The sequence below is a fragment of the Xiphophorus couchianus genome, chromosome 7 (genome assembly GCF_001444195.1).
Source record: "Xiphophorus couchianus chromosome 7, X_couchianus-1.0, whole genome shotgun sequence".
Taxonomy (NCBI): domain Eukaryota; kingdom Metazoa; phylum Chordata; class Actinopteri; order Cyprinodontiformes; family Poeciliidae; genus Xiphophorus; species Xiphophorus couchianus.
The window spans coordinates 34,827,066-34,848,677 of NC_040234.1; the positions used below are offsets into that span (position 1 = coordinate 34,827,066).

Sequence of the window (21,612 nt, forward strand, 5' to 3'; positions counted from 1 at the left end):
CAAACAGGAAAACAAGTTTAAATGCTTCAACACGAGTAACAGAAGTGATTTCTCTAAATTCAACATGTTTTCAGTGACAACTGTAGTTTGAAAATTACGGTAAGCATCTTTAGTTCTGAGTAGTTTACTTTACACAGTTTAGTTGTGTTTCCATTGACAATAATGGAACACAAATTAATTACTTAATTTAATTTAATTAATTAAAAATTAATTAATTAAATTAATTTTTAATTAATTTGGAATTAAAAAATAATGGAAACACGACAATAAAAAAACGGTGATTTTTCTAAAACAGGATGTTACTCCTGTCAGAAACGACAAAGAAGACGACAGGAAGTGGTAGGAAGGTGATGGTGTGGCATGGTTTTTTGTTGACTTATCGTGTTAAACTTGTTAATGTGTGATTTTATTTGCATGTCTTTAATGTAAACTACAATTACGAAAATGTGAGGGTTTTTTTGACAGAATAATACTGACAAAGTTTTGTGCACATTTGTGGTGGAAACTCAGATAATGACCACAAAATTTCACAAACTGGAATTACAGAAATAAATTTGCTTAAAGAAAACACAAATTTTGGGTGGGAAAAAGAAAAGAGTTTTGAGCTCGGATGAGGTGATTTTTCAGCCATTTCTAAAATTATTTATTTCATAAAAATGGAATGGAAACCCTTTTTTTCACATCACGAGTCACATGATCAACAACAGGACGTTTACTACTGGCGGAAATGATGAAGAAGACTTTACTGTCATAATATTATGACTTTATTTTGAAAATATTGTGATTATTCTAGCAATATTTTTACTTTATTCTCATAATATTAGGAATTTATTCTGATATATCTATTTTTATAATATCATTTATTGTTGTAATATATTGTGTAGAAAAGTGAAGTTGTTTGGAAAGTTTTTTTTTAAGTACAGGAGTCACCATAATCTGTATATTTGGTAATAATACAGTTCACAGGATATACATGTTATGTAACAGTATAAATCTTTGCCTTTGTTAGTGACTCAGTATTTGTGAGGCCTTTTTCCAGGTCATGTCATCTCCAATCAAATTTTCCTGCGGGAAAACCTGTTGCCTTCCTGGAGGCTGTGATGCTGCAGACGGGCTGTTGTTCACAGGTCTGGCTGCCAAACATGAGCTATGTGCAGCACAAAGAGGAGGGCTCCATTCGCGACCCTCATTAATAGTCGAAAGCGGTGGCACCATCTAATTATGAAGCTCATCCATCAAGCGTAACAAGGACCGTCGTTGGTATTTAGTTGGGCATAAAAGCCGCTGCGTTCTGCTTTATATGCTAAGCGAAATGCCACAAAGAGTTTGCAAGTTCCCAATCTCTCCTCTAATGGCTTTTCCATAATTTAATGAATGATGTATTACACGGAGTCGGGAACCTTGGAGAGAAAGGGGACGAGCGGGGAGAGACGAACAGAAGTAATTTACTGCGGGAACTGTTGACCTGCGTGACGGACAGAGGACAAGAGGACGAACAGGACAACCATGAGGTCCATCTTGAAAGATTGTCTCCCAACAAAAATACGTTTGAAATCAAAAAATTATCCATAAATATGATTTTGTATGGGTCCAATTATGCATGATTTGAGTGATTAAAAAAAAAAGGCGGTTTTAGTGCAAAAATAAATTTTCCTTTACAAAAATGGCAGCCATCTTGAATTTTTTAGTACAAATTTAGGTTCTTGTATCTAAATACTGTAAAAATATTTTAAATGTAGAAACATGCATTAAAGTTTCCATGCTCACCAATCATGTATGTTCTTCATATTTCCCTTTTGCCACTTAAATTTCAGCATGACAGTCATATTTCAAAATGGCTGCCATTTTCAAGCATTTTAAGATAATTATTAGCAGAAAATGTTATTAATTTTCACTGCTTGGAGGAATTTTGTCACACCATAACTTTAAAGTGACAATATGTAGCATTTTACAGGCTGAGCAACAGTTGTCTTCATTGTTAGCGTTAGCTTCTGCTAATTTTAAAGGATTTATTGGCATAAAATGTCACTCATTTTCACAGTTTGGATGAACTTTATGTCACATCATATGTTTTTAACTTTGGTCATTGTATTTATAAAACTTTGAAGTGATAATGTAGCGTTTTACAAGTTGAGCAACAATCATCTTCATAGTTTGCATTTGCTTCTCCTAGTTGTTTTTATGTATTTAGCAGTTTAACGTTAGCAGAGCTAAGATTCTTGCTGGTTAGCTTTGCCCACCAATAGTAACATCAACTGCCATTACAACCATGGCGGCCATTTTGAATTATGGCTACCAAATAAAGAAAACAAGATTTCTATGATTCAAAACCTTTATAAATATGCATGGTTTGACAACAAACACATTACATTCCAGCACAAGCATGGCGTCCATCTTGAAAAATTGTCTGCCAGCAAAACTAAGTTCAAGATCAAAACATTATTGATAAATATGATTGTGTATGGGTCCAGTTTTTTATGATTTAACACCAAAAGTATTCATTTGTGATTAATATTGGCAGTTTCAGTGAATAAATAAAATTTCCTTTACGACCTTGGTGGCCATCTTGAATTTTGTAATGGGTTTACTTTTCAAAAGAGTGAACATTCTTGTATCCACATGTGAAAGATTTTGCTGAAACATTCAATTATCTGCTGCACTAATGGTGACCCCAACAGATCCTAATGCGCTTTTTGTGATTGGCTGTCTTCTGAAAGCAAAGGCCGACTCTTCTCCTGCTAATTAACACGTCTTAATGCTAACGACCAAGCTGATGGTCCATGCAGAGCGGGAAGATGGCTGCCAGCTGAGGCCATCACCTGGCCGCCGCTCCCAGGAGGAATGCGATTGTTTTAACACTTTTCCCTCTGGGATGATTAAACATATTAAATCTCACTCAAACCATGATCTGGCACGCGCTCAAGTCTTCAAACTCATCTTTGCCTATGGCAGGTCAAAAGTGCCACTTTTAAAAAGGTAAGTAAAAAAAAAAAACATTGCAAAAAATGACTTTTACAGATTGTTTTTACATAAAAACCAGCAAAAATCCATTCTAAAGACAATTTTTTTTCTACACAATTTTACAAACATCTTCTGAAATGTGAAAAAAATGCTTTTGCTCAGGCTAATCATTCAAAACAATTGAATTTTTGGTTTTGAAAATGGCATCTTCTGCTGAGTATTCATTACCCAATCAATTTATACATAATCACTGTATGATAGTTTATCATACTGTGATTATGTATATCACAGTATGATAACCACAAAGTGGTTATCGCACAAAAACAAAAAACAAGGATAAACAAAAAAGGATAGTTTATCCTTTTTTGAATTCTGCACTTAGAAATTTACCACGTATGAAAAAATTAAAACAAATTAAAAACTAAACAATATTTTACTAATAATAACTCATAAAACTAGCAAACATACTCTAAAAACTATTTTCACCTCGTAACATTTTGAAGGTTCACGTTGTGTGGTCTATGAATCCTTTTCCGTTAATGTTTTTATATTTTTTAGCTAAATATTTCATAGTTTTAGAGTCAAAGTAATTTTTCTCCCACACTTTTCGCAGGCTTGCTACTCCATCAGCGGTTCTTCTACAGCCACGCACAACAGCTGCATCTGTAATGAGCATCGTGAGCAAATACCCTGATGCAATTTTCTCCGAAGATGAACCAGATTATCGGGTAAAGTCACTTCAAAATAATTACAGCATCCAGAAATGAATGAGTGAGAGTTTGGGCCGCCGCGTGCAGCAGCTGCTCCTGAACGCCGCTCGCAGCTGCAGAAACTCATGCACGGCTCGTCATTAACTACTACTAAGATTTGTGTTTGTCGGCGCCGTTCTCCTGGGTGCCGGATCATTTCGCACCACCAACACGTGCATTGAAATTCTGTTACGCGGCCGCAATTTCTCCCTCTAATGAAGCCATTACTTTGCTTGTATCAGGTTTGGTAGTGTGAGGTTAATGGCTTCATTAGGCAACAAATCGCCACCCAGGGCTTGTGGAACGCACTTTGCCTTGACGCCTCTGCTATATTTCACCGCCTGCCATCTCGGAAAGTATTAAATTATAAGGAAAACAGATTAGAGCGGGCTAACAATGTGGAATGCTTTTATTACCAAATGGATAGAGGGAGACAATTTGCCGTACAATGATATTGATGATTCAGAAATATAAAGAATAGGGTGTCCAAGGAGTTACAGAATTAGTTCCATAGATTTATTTTGTGCTACTTTTAGAAGATTTCCAGTGATATGTTTCTCTCAGTGTCTTAAAAATGAAAAGATGGCTTCATTTTGCTGGATAATCCATGAATTCAAGGGAAACCTGTTATGGAAAATTCACTTTTTGCATATTTGTTAACTTCAATTTTTGTCTCAACAGTCTATGTATTAAAAAAACAATAAGTTAAGGTTTTTTACTGTCTGGAAAATGAGCCATTTGAAAAACATCACAATTGTTGACTCACATTCCATGAGGCGTTACCTAGCAACACCAGAAGCCCAGCCTGTTACCTAGCAACCCAAGAGGAACTCGAGCACGTTGGTCAGCTGGTTTAACAGCTGTATGCACTGCTAGAAAAAACAAGTGTTTTGCTCTTGATTTACCATCCAGAAACCACTTAATGCATTCTTGTGGGTCGTGAAGGAGGCTCCACTTCTGCTTTTCAAAAATGTATGGTTGAGTAATTGCACATCTATTTGCCTATTTGTAGATTTTTTCATAGAGCTCATCTAAATTATTCTAAATAAAGTGCAGTTTGAGAAGCTGAAATACTAAGGAACAATTCTGCTTATATCCCTTCAGACTAGTGGCAGCAGCAGTTAGCAAACACCTGGAGGAACTGCATGTCTGCTGACCTCCAAAGAACGGTTGTAAATAGCATCACGGAGGAGCACTGTTGTGATGATATCATGAAGGGAGAGTGTCAGTTCTTAAAGAGACAAAGACCAATTTCAAGGCCTCAGATAACGCTATGAAGTAAAGCCATGTTTATTTTAATCTGTTTTTGATTTGTACATTGTTTTCATAACAATTAAATGCAACATTGTTACTTGATTGTGCTATAAAATGACACTATGTGTCTGGAACATACATCATACTGTCCCTTTAACTCTATTGGTTGGTGTTTGGAAATTAATCTTCCTTTCTGATGATTGAGTGAGATAATTTACTGTAGATGTTAGCTTCTGTAGTGGTGCTAAGTTGGTTTCTACTGTGCATACTAATGCATATAAAAGTATATTTTGAGTTTGAACTATCAAAATAGACACAAATAATAAAAGATACATAGATAGAACCCAGATCAAAAGCCGAGGAGAATTAATAAGTCTTTAAAGATTTACAAGATGCTGCTCTGATATACACTGGCAGACTGTTGCAGAGTGCAGGAGGAGCAGCCCTGAAGGCTCTCCAGCCAAAGAGCCGTGTCTGGGACGGAGGCTGGAAGACGCTGCATCTGGGTCTGGATTCAGACCAACAAACGGCCGAGAAGTGGAGCAACTCAATAATTCACAATGACTACAGTTGTGGATAACAAACTTTCTTTACAACTCCAAGCTGATCACAAATGTAAAAGTCAACAACTCTCTCTGACCGCTAGCAGAAGTAAAGATGGCGGATTTGAGGAATCGGTTAGGCAGAAGTTTATGACATGTTTAGCAGTAAATTCTGTGACATAATAGTTCAGAAAACATAACAGGAATTAGAGAAGACCTGAAAAAAACGGCGCTAACAGAATACAAAAATGTGTTTGCAGCACTGGGAGAGACTAAATAAACCTTTTCTGCAGTCTAAGAGTCTTAAGTTCAGACTGTACCGCTCCAGGATAATGAAGAGGATTTTTAAACAAATGGAGGCTGAAATGAAGAGAAGTAAGCAAACCTGTGAATTTCTCTACTGTTGTGGGTTTTATTATTTATCTTTTTCAACTCTTGGTTATTTTTGCTGATTATTCACATCCCTGTTAATATGCATATTTGCATACATTATGTTCTCCGTTTGCCCTTGGGTGTTATTTTTGTTCCTTCATAACTTTCATAAATTTCGGATTATTTTTACTCGGCTCTTTGTCATTTCATTTTCCGTCTCTTCCTTTTTCTGCAGAGAGATAAAGTTTATTTTCCAACTGCTCCTTCCTGCATTTTATTCTGAATTTGGTTCCTCTAGCTGGATACAAAAACATCATGGCTTCCTTTATCGATGTAGTACTGATAAAACAATCAGTACTAATGCCAAGGAGAACCCTGAATGGTGACTGATGATGTTTTCTTGAACAGGTTGGTTTGTGGTCGACACAAACCACATTCAAAATTATTTTTGGTAATGAGATTGTACCTGTTTCAGGGTGTTTTGTCACTTTAAATCCAAAAACTCCCCAACTCAACGTTTACACATGAAAATGGCTGCAGACAAGTGCGCAATTATGCAACCGTACATCTTTGAAAAGCAGAAGTGGAGCCTCCTGCACAACCAAGCAGAAAGTGGTTTCTGGATGGAAAGTCAACAACAAAACACTTGTCTTTTCCAGCCAAATGGGCTGGAACTCCGCTGGAGTTGCTAGGTAATGGGTTGAGTACCGCTGGGGTTGCTAGGTAACGGGTTGAGTTCCGCTGGGGTTGCTATAGTAACAGCAGAATGTGACTCAACAATTGAAAAGCTTTTGAAACAGCTCATTTTCCAGACACTAAAACACATTAACTTAAACCTTGCCACATGTCTGAAGCGGAAGGGATCCGCGTCACTGAACCGCCATCTTGGTAGGAAACGCAGCGCACAAAGTAGATGAACCATGGCTTCCAGACCAACAAAAAGAAACAAAAACAGTTTAAGACTTGTGTTTAAATGTTTTGTTTTTCAGATTTTAGATTTATTTATTACTATTTGTGTTATTGTTGTGTATTTTATGTTTTGCAAGGAAATGAAATGCTACATCTCAAAGGGTTTTCCTCAAAACAGGTGGAATGGACTTACATTGTTTGTAAGTTAGAGAGCTTGTTCTAAACTTGTAGCTTGTTTGTTGTTGTCAAAGCAACTGCCTTGATAGTTAGGGATACCTACCAACATGGATGCCAGTTAAGTGTGACATCACATGAGAACTAAGCATCACCAAAAAACAACGGCTGTTTTTTAGCTGTTTTTAGAAGATGTAGAAACCCAAATAAACGTTTAAAAGCAAGTAAAAGGTGAATTTTTCATAACAGGTCCCATTTGATGCATGTCGCAAAAGCATTCACTGAGCAATACTTTAATATTTATGACATATAAATATCAAACACCACTATAAAGTTCAAAAGCCTACTCATGCAATTTAAAATGCTGGTAATGAAGGACACACATGCGTTCCTCCTTTCTGCTCTGGAGTGCAGAGATTTCCTATAAAACAAGCTTTTCTCATCTGCGCTCGTTTTTCTGGAGCCGTTGGACGTGAGATAAATGGAGCGTAGAGCCATAAAAACCGTCAGTTTCAAACGCAGCTCGTTCATTCATGCAGTGAGAACACGGCTAAACAGACAGCGACTCATGGCGGACTCCGGGTTGGAAAGAGGGAGGATTCCTCTGGCAATAAAAATGATAATAAACCAGCAGAAAGAGGCGACACTCTGTAAATAACTAGTTTCAGGGAGGCGAGATCTGAACTAATCAGAAAATAAAAGACGCAATAAAGTCAAAATATCTCCTGAACTAATCCTGAATTTTGTTTAATCATATTTGTGATTGGGGAATAAATCTGAAACTTTGGATTGATATGCAGCCAGAAGGAGCAGCTCCATAAATACAACTACTCAAAAAAAACATAATCAAAATTTTATGAAACTAAATTAAATTTTCTTTTTTATATGTTTTAAATTGGTATGGAAAGATAAAACTTTCGCCCGCATTTAATTAACAAGTTCACAGCACATTTTAAATGATTTTCTCTGAAAACTCTCACAAGAAGCAGCCAGAGAAACAAGAGGACAATCTGTTCGGCTTAATCTTCATGTGAGATTGGAGGCAAAGATATTTTTGCCATTTTCATCAGTCGGATGAAACTCGGCGCCGATTCTTACAGCTGGTTTTACTGTAAAACCGAAGCTTCTTCCTGTTCTTAGAGCTTTAATTAACCTTTCTTACAAAAATGTTTAACCTTTTTTAGTGATGTTGTCAATGAAAGGAAAATTAGCTTTTTGTTATTAAAGCTTTGAAAAGTTCATTATCGCATGTCTTGAAAATGAAGTTAAATTATAACACAGCATGAACATTTAGTTTAATAAACTAAAAAAGGCAGCAGATTATTATTATCATAACACAAACATTACAATGTGAAGGTAATGACGTCAGATGGATGAATAGTAAAGGTTTGCTTTTCATTATTTACTGCTTTCCTGACTCAGATATAAAGTGCAATTTCATCAAAACTGCTGAAACTCGTACAAATTTAAATAAAGAAAAGATTTCTGGAAGAAATGTCATCTATAGTATCTCTTAATCACCTCCCACTACACCCAGTTTGCAAAGTAATCAGTATAAAGTGATCTGGTTAATGGCTGCTCTGTTGCAACACAAACCAATACAATAAATCAAAAATTATTGGAGTTTGTTTGAAGTTAGCTAGTTATGGCAGCTAGCTGTGATGCAGTGCTATTGCTAAAAATAAAATATAAGTTCAAATTGGTTTAAATGTTATTTCTGATGTTGATTTTGTGATTGGCTGCCAGTAAAATTCATCTACTTTACTCCTGAAGCTAGCATAGCGAGCTAGCATTTGGTAGCACATGAAGCATTGCTATCAGAGCTTTGCTACCATTTGCTACAATTTCGATCACTTCTTTGCTATGCTAGCATTTGCTTGCTATGCTAATGCTTATTTATTTACATTATCATTTGCTTGTAAAAAACCACAAGAACTGTGGGAACAAAATAAAATTTAAAGTGATAAAAATAAAATCTTATTTTCTTGTAATCAAAATAGCTGATTGTGATGAAAAATTTTATTATTTAGTAAAGTCAAAACTTTTTGCCACAGAAATCGTGGAGATCTAAAATCGGATGGTATGAGACAAAATTTATGGTATATGAATGGAATAATTATTAAGTAATAAATAAAAACGCTTTTTTTAACGTATTTTGTGGCATTAATGCTCAGATGAAGTTGCTTGCTGTCCAAACTGAATTATTCCCGCAGTCGTCTGCATGTCAGTGATTGGTGAGCAGCTTGCTGCCGAGTCCCTCGTGTTTTATTCTTACAGCTCCCGTCCCCTCACACGAAAACAATCAGGCCATGACGGATCCACAGATGACATATTACTGGGAAAAAGCTCCAATCATTGGATAATGAAAACCAATCAATCACTTGTAGGTAAGCTGGGCATGTGTGGCAACAATAAGCGCTCTTCTGGTTTCTGGCAAGTCTTTGATTAATGCCTGGCCTGGCCTCGCCCGGTGTCCGGGGCTCCCATAAAACGTTACGGCCGACTGTCTGGAGACCTCATTTTCCTCCGTTTCAGTCCTCCACGCCGTCTCTGTTCGCCAGATGATGCCTCCCAGCTGACCCGGGCTGTAATGCCACTATTAATAGTGTTGCCACAGTGATTAATCACAAACCCAAAGCTCACGCCGTTGTGTGGAACAATAGAGCTTCTTTTTGAAAAAGCCCCTTTTGTTGCCCTTGATTTGACTCACGTTGGCGACGCTACGCCTCGCATTAAAAGCAATCATTGTTTCAGATCGTGAAAAACTGATGGATTTCTCTTTAGAGAAAGCAAATTGAAGTGGTATTGTGCTTATGTTGCATATCATTGCACAGCCAGAGGTGACACGTGGGTTTAACAAATGAGATGAGGTGTGACAGAACAGATATTATGAAAGTTAATTTGGGCCCTGGGGGGAAGTGGATCACTGTAGCAACAGTGTCAGTGAAATAATTCAGCAGGAAACTACAAAGAAAAGGAAAATCCAAGTTTATTGGCTCCCTATCTGTTAATAATTCATACAACCCACTTCCACCAACAGGACAAACTTCTGGTAAGACATCAGGCAGAAGAATTTCAACAGTTTTGCGTACATTTGTAATGGAAACACAGGTTGAAACTCTGACTGGTGAAACGTTTTATTTTCGTGGATTCTTGTTGCTTTCAGTGCAGTGGAGGTATCGCGTGAATATGGTGTTTAATCAGATTTAGATGCAGAGCTGAGCAGAATAATGTTAACCTTTTTCAGTGTTGAGGTTTGTAAAAATATTAAATATTTGCCTTATCTTATTACAAATTAAATGAGCCATGGAGTGTTGTAGGCTCTATCTTCAAGCATCATTGCGTTCAAGTTAATCCATTTTGCTCAAGAAAAAGTAAGATTTGCTTAGATCTGATGCACACTGCTGTATACTGCCTCTCTGATGTCATTCTTTATAAAATCCAGCAGGAACGAGCTGGAAGATCTGATGGGAATCCTCCTTAAAACTGTGGGTGGGTGTCGGTCAGATGTTCGTCTCTGCAGGGGCTTGTAGGTTCAAATGCTGTTTAACTTCACGTAGCATCTGGTCGGTGCTATAAATGGGATTAATGCGGTACTTAAAGATCCTAATGTCATTTACTCATCCAGACTGATGATGAACTGGGTTAAATATATGCATGTAAACAGTATTTTAATTAAGCTCTGAATATTTTGTGTCTTATTGTCTTTTGTCGGGACCCAGGTCTCCTAAATCAAGTTTTAGCTGACTGCTTGAGTGAATTTCAGCAAAGAAAAGAAGAAACAAAGTGTTGTGAAGAAGCAGATTGAGATTAGCTTTATCATAAGCAATGGCATAAATTTTAAAGGTGTAACACCTTTCAGAATGACACATCCATCCATCTGAAATTGGTTTGCCGGGAGAAGGCAACCCCAGACTCACTCTCGCTGCTCTTTTGTGCATTTCTGCTGTGATATACTGTAGGCCGTATATTTTTATTCAGTTATCTTAAAAAGTCTTTTAAAAAGTCCTAAATTTGAGTTGGTGAATCCTCCAGAAACCCTGTGAGCTGATTTACACTTGCTAGCTAGCAAAGCTAAAGCTAGCTAGCTTTTTTATGTTCATCATGAGTAAATTCAAATGTATCGCTAGTTGGCTGGGTGATAATGTTCTTAGCCATTGACTCATGTCTGCTACCAAACCACACGATTTATTTATTTCTGATTTTCTTAAGTATGTTTCTGTTGTGATACAGGTCTTAAAATTCATTCATAGTGGTCTTAAAAAGTCTTAAATGTGAGTGTCTGTTGCCAAGCCATACAACTTATTTCTGTTGTGATACAGGTCTTACATTTCATTTACAAATTTCTTAAAAATTTTACATCAGAGATTTTTAACTCTAATCTTCCTCTGCACTTAAAACACTCAATGTTTTGAGTGAAACACTGTAGAAACCATGTGAGCTAATATACCTTTGGTAACTATCAAGGATAAAGCTAACTAGCCAAACTCTATGATTTATTTACAAGGTTTAGTGCATTTCTGTCACGATACAGGTCTGACATTTAATTCAAAATGGCCTTAAAAATATCTTTTAAAAACCTTAAATTTGAGTTGGTAAAACCTGCAGCTAGCTAGCAAGCTTTAAAAATGTGTGAACAAGCCAGCTAGCTTTGCCTTTCTTCTTTAGTACATTTCTGATGTGATACAAGTTTTAAATTTAATTCATAATGCTCTTAAAAGGTCTTGACTTTGTATCAATGCTCACGTTTGACACACAGCCACAAACACGTGGAAATTAAAACTTAATCAGAGATACGTGAAATCAATGCTGGCAGCACTCAGTGCCAAACGTTCCAGACTCATTTAGAGGTTGAAGAGAAATTTGTTTGGTGTCTTTTCAGAAAAATTGCATTTTATCCCTGAGCACTTAGAATGGACAAATATAAAATAATTGAAATTGTGAGCATAGATCTCTGAGATGGCTCTTTATTGCGTTCTCTCTGCTCTACAGAGGCCACAAAAAGCACACACAAGCAAAGCCTGGATTAGTTGGTAATGGCTGGCATCAATATGGCTCTAATGTCGTTTCATGATGCATCCTGATCGTTTCTGGCCAGGCAAAGAGCGCTCCCCAGCTCGCTTTAATGACTCGCATGTCAGGAAAACAAATGTTATTACTCAGTGTTATTAAATATTGCTTTTATTCCTGTGACAGCAGAGAGTCGGGCGCAGTCAGCTGGTTTCTAATGTATCTCTTCGCACCAAATCAAAACAGGCTGATTTTTATTTCCGGCAATAAAAATACACAACAGCTTAAAAGTATATGAATATTATAGATTTATTTGTTTTAATTAGTGGCGGGGAGGCACTTACCATAAAATGCAGCAAAAATAATAACTCAGCTTTGCGAAACTTGGTCATTAGTGAGATATTTTTTACAAAATGTAGTTATTCTCTCTGTGGCAGATCAGACTGATTTTATTCTATCACATAAAAACAACACAACGAGGATTAAGATAAAAATAAATGAGTAAGCCAGCAGTAAAACCCTCAGAACACAGTCACCACTATAACTTTGTGTTTGGGTCATTCTAGCAAAAAATAATAAAAACATCATAAAAAGTCCAGGGAGTTTTTGAGTAAAGCAGCCGTAGGTTTATGTAGCTGCTTTTCCAACCAGATGCTAGCAGAGCTAACGCTAGAAAGATGTTTTCATCTTAAATGTTAAATATATAGTTGTGCAGTTTTAATTACTAATCAGAATATGTTGTTTTTAAATCTGTATACCGCAGTCAACAACAAAATCAGCTGATGATTATTTCAGTAATTGATTAATTGTGATTAATTGTTTCAGCCCTACAAGATATATGAAGTTGTTTTAAGTCAATAATTTCTTAAAGCTGCAGTATCCAACTTTTATATATATATAACAATATATTTTTTTACAAATTTGTTTAAACTCATTATGCTGTGATTGTATGGAATGAGACATACAGTATAACCAGGGAAAAAAAAGATTGTCTGCCATTTCCTAATGCTCGAAGTGCTAACTAGAAACAACCAATCAGAGCCAGGAGACAGGGCTTAGTGCTGCCAATCACCCTCCATATAGCACACTGTAAATGCTAAGGCCAGTTAGCATAGCTGCCAACAGTGGTGGATAAACTGTTTTCCTGTAACTGTAAATTGTTTCTCAGTCATTAGCACATTTAGCAATGTGTTCATGAGGATGATTGACAGCGCTACATCCCTCCTCCTGGCTCTGATTGGTTGTTTTTTGTTGGGACCAATGCAGATTTTATTTTAATTATAAAAGTTACATACTGCAGCTTTAATATTGATAAAGAAGGACTCCAATGGTAGACAACATCACCATGGGGAAAATGGGAAAATTTGTCTAGTGGTGCTTTTACTGACCTAGTTTTACATCATCAATGAAAAATGATTGAAAAAACTCCTAAATTTAGGAAAACAATAATACGCAATAAGAATCAGACTCTAATCTTCCTCTGTAGCCTCATTTAAACTTTATTCAGTAGAAAATATTAGCAACATAAGAATAAATCATGCTGTCATTATAAAAGTGGACAATAGGAAGGTAAATTTGCTCTAATTGCTGCTCACTTTTTCTCGGCGCTCGCAGCAGTCAGAAGGTCACAGCTGTCATTCGTTACAGCAGATGCATTAAAAGCCTTTGGAAACTTGTCTGACAACCAGTTATTAAAATGGACGCGGTTCCTCTGAGACCAGCCGAGGATTTTGGGTAATGAGGGAAATGGCCCCGCAGTGTCCTCCAGCTCAACTCATCCTCCGCCGGAGATGGATGGCTGTCTGCGTAACGAGTCGTTGAGGAGCAACGTCTCAGTCTGCCCTTCGCTCTACTGTACGACACGTCCTGGAGAAACGGCACATGCAAAGATCCTGGAGGCGTAATTATCATTATTTATACCCCATTCAAATGCCCATGTTGAGTTTTCATGTTTCTGTGTCTTCATGCCAAAAGAAAAGAGACGGATTCCTTCGTAGATCTGAACAAGAAAAAGATAAAACCTTAAAGATTCTCTTTGAGCTCTGAGTCGCTGAAATATTTCTCTGCCATGGAAACTGGGGCAGAAGCACATCAGTGGGGAAAGTTTTGCTCCAACTATTTCTTTAAAGCCATCGTTCTGCTGTGATTCTGGCATGATGCCACACAGAAAGGAGAAGAAGGAAATGTGTCATTTCAGAAGGTCAAAGGGCAGCGTCACCCATTCCTACCACTACCAGAGTTATTGTACTAAAAACAATTAGTTACATTAACTCAATTACATTTACTTTAGTAACTTTTTAAAAGTACTTTTGGAGTATCTTATTTTTTACTTTTACTTGAGTCATTTTGTTATGAAGTATTTCTACTTTTATTTAAGTAAAACTTCTGGGTTTTTTACCCACTGAATGAAAAACATGTTTTAACCAAAAATCTCCCAGACACACACCTGCAGCTTTTGAAAATGGTATCTTCTGTTCAGTATTCATTATCCAATCAATGTCAATGCCAATCATCACAGTTTTCTGCACATACAAATTAAGTACTACTGTAAGTAATAAAAACTAAACAATATTTCATTAATAAAAACATTCTGAAACTAGTTAAAACTAACTGAATTAGACAAACAAAAAGTCACAACGAAATAAAGCTAAACTATACTGAAAAACCCAAAACTATTATAGTCCTGGTAAACAGTCTTCGCCCCCTTCAAAGTAAGAGCATGAATGTAAACGGACAAATAATTGAAATTTATTCAACTGAAAGTTTACAAAACAGCCACGTAAAATATCGCTTTAGACTTTCTCTGAAAAAAAAGTCATTTAGGGGAAGCTGAGTGCGCCAAGCGTTTTTAAAGTTAGCAAAAGCGATAAGTTAGCTCTGCTATTAGCGGGCTAGCAGCATTTAAGCTCCTACAGTTGTTTATTATTTGTTGCCTGATTCTTCAGTTTCATTCCCTAAACTAAAACCAAACATGAGGTAAATGTCCACACCTCACATTGTTTAGTTGTTAATAAACAAATGCTTAAATATTTCTGGTTATAATGTGTTTATCTAATAAAGTCTCTGCAGGCCTGGTTATCAAAAATGTGTTGCATTGCGCATTTATTTTTATTATTGAGCTACAAGGGGTAAAAAATATCCTGCCAAACAGTTTTTATTTTTGAACACAAGCAGCAGCACCATTTTTTCCAGCATAGCTGTTATATTGCAGTTCCAGCTGATTAGCGTCTTCTGGCAGCGCTAACTGCAGCATCCGTCATGCTGCGGGCTGAAACTGGGTTAAGTCAAACCATAAAAAAAACAAAACATTTTCTTTAACGAACCTCACACCTCTTATTAATGTACTTCCCAATTTACATATAGGAATCATTCCTCATTCATCATAGTGAAACGCTGATATTCCCAGCAGTTTAGCTTTTCTCCATCCTCATTTGTTTCCTGCTGCTTAATAAAGAATCCCAGTGCTGTCTTTTTGACATTTTTAAAACACTTAAGAACTCAAAAACGTTTCCTAAACCCAAAGGAATGTTTTTAACCTACAAACTTCCAGAATTTCATGTGAAAGCCGCAAAAGGAGGACGAGTTAAACTAAATGGATTCATAATTATTTTTTTTCCAGCTTTTTACAGATTCTCAGCTCAAAACAAATTTTTTTAGAGGCATGCTACAAGCTAATTGCTACGAGACTTTACATTGTTTTTGCTACTTTTATCCAATAAAAACACAAAACCTAAAAAATACACCTGCATTTCTCTGGTTAATCAAGAAATTTCAGTTTAAAATGTGACATTTCTCATTTCAACTGAGATTTATTTTAAGACAGGCAAAGATTCACAGTCATAGATCAAGAAAATAAAAGAATATTTGGAAGCAAACTGACAAAATATCATTCAAATACTAATAAAAGTGTGTTTTTCATGCGTTAATCTTTAAAAACCATGAGGTACACACCATTCTATTAACAAAGTGGGCGGAACTCTGCTGAGGTTGCTAGGTGATAGCCTGAGCTGGGCTTGGGTTGCTAGGTGATGGGCTGGGCAGGGCTTCGGTTGCTAGGTAACGGGGCACTGCCTGCCAAATGCTACATCAATATTAGAAGGTTTTTGAACATTAACTTATTGCCAGGAAATAGCTGAATGTTTTTTTTTGTAAAGCGGTTGGACTGTTTCTGGAAGCAGTAGAGAAACAAACACAAGTACATAAACGTCTAAAAAGTGAATTTTGCATAAACATTGGATGGGTTCTTTTGGGCAATAAAACTTTATCGTTTTATCTGTACTACTATTGTGATCATGTTAAAAAATGAAAACAAAAGAAACTATTACTTATTTTTAAGGTAACTTTATGGCTGTGACATAAATATTGCATTGAAAAACATTATTTTAATTTTTTAAAAGTAAACTAAACAAAGTAACTGCATTTAATCACATTTTCTAATTTACTGATTTATTTCAACAAACACATTTGATTACTCTCATATTGTTGATGTAAAAACAGCATAAACATTTTGTTTTCCACAGTATTTTTCTGTTGTGATTTTAGTTTTTATGTAAATGTCACAATCATTTTTAGTGTAAGAAGGAACATTATAACTAAATTGACCTTAATAGTAATATAGTGGATGTAAGTATAAGTTACTACTGATCTTCTTTTGTATACATTACACATGTATACATTTTCTTTGTTTTCTTTTATTACACTATGTTCAATGAAGTCAAACTCAACATATTGACATCTTTATTTCTTTCCTTCGCTGTCAACATGGTGTCAGCCATTCCCGCTCCGTTAGCTGGTGGAACAATGTGGCGTTCGCAGGCTGTCGGCTGCATATGGACGTGTGAGCGTGATGAAGTGCGTGTTTATTAAAGTGCATATAAGATGAGGTACAGTAAATATGCCACAGACGGGGTGGGTGATGGAAGGCGGCGGGGAGCGGGGAGCGACGTTAATGCTGCTTTATGTGCTCGTTTGGTTCCAGTTTCATCAATCCTTACTGTCCTTCCAGAAGACTTACAGCGGTGTGAACATTTCAATGCTTCATTCATATTCAGAGGATTTGCTGCCAGCTGGAAACTGACCATATTTAATGTGAATTATTTGAATTCTGATTCAATAAACAGAGCAAAAACTTAATATATGAAAGGCTACAACACAACCTTCAGTGATAAAGACTATATTTCATAAAATAAATTACAAATTTAAGGAATAATTGACTTGAAACAGGCTCTTATATCTTGTAGGGCTGAAACAATTTAGATTAATCATGATTAATCGAAATAATGACTAAACTAATTTAGTCATTCATTAATTGTTAACTGGAGCATACAGACTCAAAAACAGGTGATTTGCTGAAAGAACAACACAGCCAGAGCAGTAATTAAACCAAAACTGTACAAAAAAAAAAAAAAAGATTTTGTATTTAAAAGTAAAAAAATAAAACTTCTTTGTCTATAAATATGTTCCAAAATATGTCAAATTATTGAGCCGTCAATCCAAAAATAGTCAACAGATTAGCCCTGAATATTTAACATCCATGTTTTAATAGCAATGCAAATTTATAAATATCAAATAAAAGCACAATTTAAAACACAGAAATCAAATATGCTGCCGAAAAAAGCCCAAAGCAACAATTTGTGATTTTAAACCCTTAAGAATAAAAAAAGGTCGTCATTTGGATGATTTCGGTGCAGTTTTCAGTATGAAACTACAAATGAGTTTGTCCAAAATCAAACAAACCAAACAAAACCTTAATTCTTACATCTGAATTGAGAGAGAACTTCTTAAGAGATGTTTTCTTTCTGAATCCATCAGAATAATTTGAATTAATTTAGGCTAAAATTAATTACCCAGGTCTCTAACCTCCCAATAAAACTGTTTAGCTTTCCAATGTAAAAGAAGTGAAAAGTAAATAACTACAGAGATCTTTAAGCTACTTTCTATACGATAATATTTGTAACTATTCAAATACACAAAATTATCAGACATCTTAATTAAAAAGTCCTCTTGCCTTTCAGGGAAATCGGCAAGAAAAAAAATGTATGGTTTTTTTTCTAGCATCTTTTTTCCTTATCTTTATCATTCTTTTATCTCAAATACCCAGTGGTCCATATAGTTACAGAATGAGGAATTACATATTTTAATTTTGTGTTAGGAAATAATCAGTCTGGTAAAAACGCTTTGCTTCGTACAGACAGTCTGTTAACGTTTAAAACTTTGCCTTACGTAGCGGCTGCGCTAGCTTGACGCTAATAAGCTTACCGGAAGTTGCCGTTGTTACCGGAAAAACCGTCCTCCACTGCGAAGAGAGAAGCGCCGAGCCGAACGAGGCGGCGGTTAATGTTGTAATTCAGTATTTAAAAGCGTTTAAAAACTCGGACTGAACGGCTTCGTTCACTTCCTCCGCTGGCAGTGTTAAAACTACAAGCAGACTACAAATCCAAAACAGCGCAGGAAATCGACGTCATCGTTCAGGACGTGTCATTCTCTTCGCTGATTGGCCGGGTAGAGATTCTACCGGGGAAATCCCAGACGAAGCGCTGACGGTAGATTATTTCTGTTTTTGTTGTTGTTTTTATAAATTCCAAAATAAATTAACATAAATATATATATATATATATATATATTGTTGTTGTTGTTATTAGTTTTGCTTTTTAGTGAAATTTAAATAATTAATGATCGTATTTATGGTCACATTATTTATAAATATGATTCAACTCCTGTGATGAATCTCAGAAAATGCTCTAAAGCGACTTTAAAGCTGGAAAAAAAAAGCTTTGAACAAGTTTGAAAAGTGGATATAGAAACTTCCGGAGCAGAGAGGGATTTCTGAGTGCTCTTCAAAAGGAACTATTATGCGGCGTGGAAACCGAATCAGAGTTTTGTTCCTGTCTGAAGTGTCAGAGTGGCTGATTTTAATATTTGGTTACCTGAGTTTGTTAGATATCAGACGCTGGCTGGAAAAAGCCTCCCTGTTTCCCCCCGAGGCCTTTTCTCTTTGGTTTGGAGTGTTTGCTGCTGCCACTTCCGACTCCCTGACGTTACCGCCTTTCCAGTCTCGGCGAACCCCGCTGGTATGTCGTGTAAAAACACAAACAATAAAACGCCACAGATCCTTCAGGGCTTCTGGAGACTGCGACACTCGCCTTTGTTGTGAATATAAAGCTACCTTTATGGCACAAAAAATAAAAAACATACTGCTAGCAGACTATCCAAAAACCTGAGGTTTTTCTCTTTTTGTCAGGGGAGGGAAAAAAGCAAAAGAAAGAGGATTTATGACACTGACATGAAAGAGAAGTTTTTGTTGCACGCTGACAAACAAATGGTTTGTGAATAAACTGAGTGAAGAACGGAGACGGGAGACGGAGGACAAGCCGAGCTACGGATCCGACTTCAGTACTGAAGTTTCTCACACAACAAAACCGAGACACTTTGGAGCTGCTCAGATGTTTAATATTTAACTTTATACTTTAACGGAGTAATAGGGTCATTGATTCTAGATAAAAGGAGCAAATTTCTGCAAAAAACTGAGAAATTTGTAGTTTAATTTCAAGAAGAAATCAGAGGTTGGCAGAGTGTCCAAAACTTATACTCAAGTAAAGGTCGAAATACTTCAAGTATCCATCCAAGAAGTTACTCAGGTACAAAGTGTCTGGTAACAAGTTTACTCAAGTACCGAGGAACTGATCATATAATCAATCAGTTAATATTTAAAAAACAAGAAAAAGTTTCTTCTTTCAATAGAAAACTGATGAAACTTTAACAGAAGCTGCAGGTGGATTTGTGGTTAAAACATGTTTGTTTTCCATTCAGTGGGTAGGAAACCCAGAAATGTTCCTCAATTAAGAGTAGAAATACTTTGAAATAAAACCACTCAAGTAAAAGTAATTGAGTAAATCTCATTAGTTGTAAAGTTGGAAATTTGCAAGAAAATAAACAGTTATTCCGCCTTCCCTTCATTTTCTTTTAAATGTATAATTTTTTTGTGGTTTGTTTCTCGCTGCTTCTTGGCCAGGCCTCCTTTGCAAAAGATGTTTTTAATCTCAGTGGGTTTTTATTGTGGTAAAATAACAATTAAATAAAAAAATATCCAGATGTGCATCTCATAATTCAACCACATCAATCGAGAGGATTTCTGTTGCGTTTCTTTCTAATTTCTGACTTTATTATCCCTAATAGCCTCTAGAAGGTCTTAAAAAGTTTTAAATCTGAAATGTAAAGAAACCTGACATAAACATCTGGTTTAGATCTGCGTATGGAAGCAGTTTGCGGTTAGCGGTAGCTTGAGGCTCCTGCTAACTAGCTGCTAACATACATAGTTAGAGGTACGTTAGCTAGTTATCAGCAGTTGGATGGACAATCAGTTAGATGGACAATGTTTAAAGACCTTAAAAAGTTTTACATTTGAGTTGGTGAATCCTAAAGAAACCCAACGTATGTATCCAGTTTAGGTTCGCACATGGAAGCAGTTAGCTGTTTGAGGCTCCCGCTAACTAGCTGCTAACATACATAGTTAGCAGGTAGGTTAGCTAGTTATCAGAAGTTAGATGGACAAAGTTTGTACATTTCTGTGGAGATGAGGGTCTTAAATTTAATTCCTAATGGTGTTTAAAGACCGTAAAAGGTTTTAAATTTGAGTTGGTGAAACCTAAAAAAATCCTACGTATGTATCCAGTTTAGGGTCGCATAGGGAAGGAGTTAGCAGTTTGAGGCTTCTGCTAATTAACTGCTAACATATTAATGCTAGCCAGATAGCCAGCTAACTTTTCTGTGTCTATCATGGGTTATCATGGGTAATGTGTCAACAACTAAATGGAAAAAGTCGGTACATTTCTGTGGAAATACAGGCCTCAAATTTCACCTATTGTGGTGTTTAAAGGTCTTAAAAAGTCTTAAATTTGAGTTGGTGAAACTTAAAGAAACACAATGCACGTATCCGGTTTAGTTGTGCAGATGGAAGTGGCATAAACTGGATTTTTTGGTGGGTAAAAAGATTGGAAATGGACCGCTCAGACTGCAGTGAACCAGTTCATATGGATCATAAATCAGAGTCAGTTTGCGTTTAGCTGCCGTGAATTTAGCTTCAGTTGGATCCAGAAAGTGAAAAAGCAGCAGCACACGAGGAGATGCCTTTGTGTTTTTAGAACCTTTTCATGAATTCAGGGGTAAAATCCAGGAAAACTCGTGTTGCGGCTGCACAGTTCACAGAATCTGAGCTGTTTGAGGTGAACAGAAACACCTGTGTCCTATTTGAACCGGACATGCACTCAGTCACATTGATATATGGAACAACATTAGCATTTTAAAGAAAACTCTCGCTTTCTGTCCTACTTTTACATCCACATACATTTGCTTTCTTGCTTCTTTTTAGATTATTTGAAAACAAACATCTGTTAGTTTATCAAAATGCATTCAAGAAACAGTTAAAAGCCAAACTGAAGATATTTTTCAGATTTTTTTTCCTCTTATTCTGTTGGAGCTTCGTTCACTCCAGGAGCAAAAATAATTCCCTCTCAATCTCTTTGTGTGTTTTTGCTTCCTCTAATTTACAGACACTTTCTGTGCACATTTAGTCGTCAGTGAAAAGCCTCTCGTGGTGCATTCAGGTTCCCACTCATCAGGGTTTGCTCAGACGATAACCTTTA

The 21,612-nt window shown here is 36.3% G+C and overlaps 1 long non-coding RNA gene across 1 annotated transcript; it reads left to right on the plus strand.

Moving 5' to 3' along the window:
- Window positions 1–16,066: 16,066 nt before the first annotated feature.
- On the plus strand, window positions 16,067–17,084 carry LOC114147798 (uncharacterized). The gene is made up of 3 exons (XR_003596138.1): window positions 16,067–16,166; window positions 16,743–16,854; window positions 16,950–17,084. It is a non-coding gene; the product is annotated as an uncharacterized LOC114147798 (long non-coding RNA).
- Window positions 17,085–21,612: the final 4,528 nt, after the last annotated feature.